Raw genomic sequence first — 3,372 nt, 5'->3', positions numbered from 1 at the left:
TGAACATACAAAAAGGGAGATTTCAGTGCTTTTTTTACATGTAGACCACACTAGTCCATGTCCTGATCTGAAACCACTAGACCTACACTCATCACATCTGGACTGGATTATCCCAGAGGGTCTAAATATTCTTTATAACACAGTTTCAGATTTGTGAAACCTTTATTCTATTTGTGAAAATACAAACAAGGGAGATTTCAGTGCTTTTTTCGCATCCTGACCACATTAGACCAGGTCCTGATCTAAAACCACTAGACCTAGACTCATCAAATCTGGACTGGATTATCCCAGAGGGTCTAAACATTCTTTATAACACCGTTTCAGATTTGTGAAACCTTTATTCTATTTGTGAAAATACAAACAAGGGAGATTTCAGTGCTTTTTTCGCATCCAGACCACATTAGACCAGGTCCTGATCTAAAACCACTAGACCTAGACTCATAAAATCTGGACTGGATTATCCCAGAGGGTCTAAACATTCTTTATTACACCGTTTCAGATTTGTGAAACCTTTATTCTATTTGTGAAAATACGAAAAGGGAGATTATGATGTTTTTTTTTATCTAGACCACATTAGACCAGGTCCTGATCTAAAACCACTAGACCTAGACTCATCAAATCTGGACTGGATTATCCCAGAGGGTCTAAAGATTCTTTATAACACCGTTTTAGATTTGGTAAACCTTTATTCTATTTGTGAAAATACAAAAAAGGGAGATTTTGCAGCTTTTTTTTACATCTAGACCACATTAGACCAGGTCCTGATCTAAAACCACTAGACCTAGACTCATCAAATCTGGACTGGATTACCCCAGAGGGTCTAAATATTCTTTATAACACCGTTTCACATATGTGAAACCTTTATTCTATTTGTGAAAATACAAAAAGGGAGATTTTGATGCTTTTTTTAAAATCTAGACCACATTAGACCAGGTCCTGATCTAAAACCACTAGACCTAGACTCATCAAATCTGGACTGGATTATCCCAGAGGGTCTAAACATTCTTTATAACACCGTTTCAGATTTGTGAAACCTTTATTCTATTTGTGAAAATACAAACAAGGGAGATTTCAGTGCTTTTTTCGCATCCTGACCACATTAGACCAGGTCCTGATCTAAAACCACTAGACCTACACTCATCAAATCTGGACTGCATTATCCCAGAGGGTCAAAAGATTCTTTATAACACAGTTTCAGATTTGTGAAACCTTTATTCTATTTGTGAAAATACAAAAAGGGAGATTTTGATGCTTTTTTTTAAAGTCCTGACCCACATTAGACGCAGGTCCTGAATCTAAAACCACTTAGGACCTAGACCAGGGGTGTCAAAGTCAGGCCCGCGGGACCAGATCCGGGCCCGCGATATGAATTATCTGGCCCCCGGATGATATTTGATTTAGTATTAGAACCGGCCCGCAGGCCACACGCCGCCTGCTTGTGTTCACGCCACCCAAGACCTACATTTCCCCACAGACTGCAACGGCTAAGCCCCGGGGGGCGATCATCAGCGCCGCAAGTGGGCCTCGCTTCGTTAGTCATCCAGCATTCAAGGGCGATGTCAACTTTCAGCAACCCCGCTCCCCAATAATGGCTAAACCGGAAGGTGGACGGTGAGAACAGGGCGGTTAAAGCCAGAGTGGGAGGCAGAGTACATGTTACGGAGGTAAAAGGCAAAGCTGTGTGTCTTCTGTGGGGTTGGGAGAAGTGTGGCCGTAATGAAAGGCAATCTACGGCATAATCTAGAAGGCACCATGAAAAACGTACTAAGGAAACACAAAGACAATAGACAAGAATATGGACATGGACAAAGGCTACAGAAGGTGGAAGAATTAAAACGATTTAAGCGGCCCGGCAGCTCTGTTCACAAAAGCCAAATCACAAAGCGGAGGCTGCTGTCAAGGCTATTTTTATTGTGGCAGAAGAAGTTGCAAAATCAGCCCGCCCTTCTACCAGAGGGAGAGTTATCAAAAACTGTATTGCTTAAAGTTTTGTGACACGGTGGCCCAGGACAAAGAGGCAGCCTATTTTCAAACGTAGAGCCTGAGCAGAAACACCGTTGACTGAACGTGTAGACCCGCTTTCCACCAATCTAAAAGAACAAGCTTGTGGAAAAGGGAAAAGATTTATCGCGCATATTCACTGGTGCGGATGAGAGGCACCGACACAAGTGACATTGCCCAGCTGTCAATTTTCATTCCCGGGTGGAGTTGACTCCAGCCTGCATAACAGAAGAGTTTTGGCATTACGTCCTATGCATGGCACAACTACAGGACAAGATCTGTATTGAAGATGTATCCAGATGTGTAAAATGAGATGGGGCTGCCTTGGGGAAAACTCGTGGGGATTGACAACAGACGGAGCACCCGCGATGTTGGACATAGGAGTGGGATTGGTGGGCAAAGAATACGTGAGAGGATGCGGGACGAAAACGTCACCAGGTGAGCTGGACAGCTTATCCACTGCGCGTAATACCAGCCAGGAGTCGTTATGTGGCAAGAAGCCTGAAAAATGGATCATGTAATTGAGCATCATAACGCCGAGCAAGTTAACTTCATTAGGCCAAAGGTTTAAATCACCGCCAGTTCAAGGCATTCTGGCGAGTCTAGATACAGAGTATGGTGACTTGCCCTATCACACGGCTGATGCGAAGGCTGTGAAGCCAAGGGCAGAGCGTGCAAAGATGTTTCGGAAGCTGCATCGAGGAGATCTGTGTGTCCAGTGGAACAAGCAAAGGGAAAGACCACAAACAGAGCGCTCCGAGATGAAACATTTATGTGTGAAAGTGGCGTTTCTGTGCGGACATCACAAGACATTGAATGCGATGAACCTGCAGGCTGCAGGGAGGGCCGTGTCATCTCTGATATTGTACAGTACAGTAGAAGGCGTTTAAAACCAAGCTGATCCTGTGGGAGACACCAGATGCGGAAAGAAAACTTGAGCCACTTTCCCAGCTGCCAGACAATGAAAGGAGAAGCATCTCTACCGGCTGTGTTCCCGAGAGCACAGTTTGCTGATAACTCAACATAACTTGCGCCGACTTCCGACGCCGGATTTGCTGACTTTGAAGCTCAAAAAAGCAGGTTTGAACTGCCTCGCCAATCCTTTTGGAGTTGACGTGGAAAGCGCAACCAACAAACCTGCAAATGGAGTTTGATTGAGCTCCAGTGCAATGACACACTGAGGGAAAAATATGAGAGAGTGGGTGGCTGCTGAGTTTGCACGTTTCATCCCCGACACATTGCCTCAGCTGCGCATTCCACAGCTGCTCAGACGCTCTTCTATGTTTGGCAGCACATACCTGTGTGCATGGGCGCTGGAAGGGGGAGTGCTGGAGGGCCGCTGCAGCACCCCCTAAGCGTCAGACAGGTGGG

Source organism: Notothenia coriiceps, unplaced genomic scaffold (genome assembly GCF_000735185.1).
Source record: "Notothenia coriiceps isolate Sejong01 unplaced genomic scaffold, NC01 NC01_scaffold00029799, whole genome shotgun sequence".
NCBI lineage: Eukaryota > Metazoa > Chordata > Actinopteri > Perciformes > Nototheniidae > Notothenia > Notothenia coriiceps.
This window is presented reverse-complemented; position numbering follows the sequence as displayed.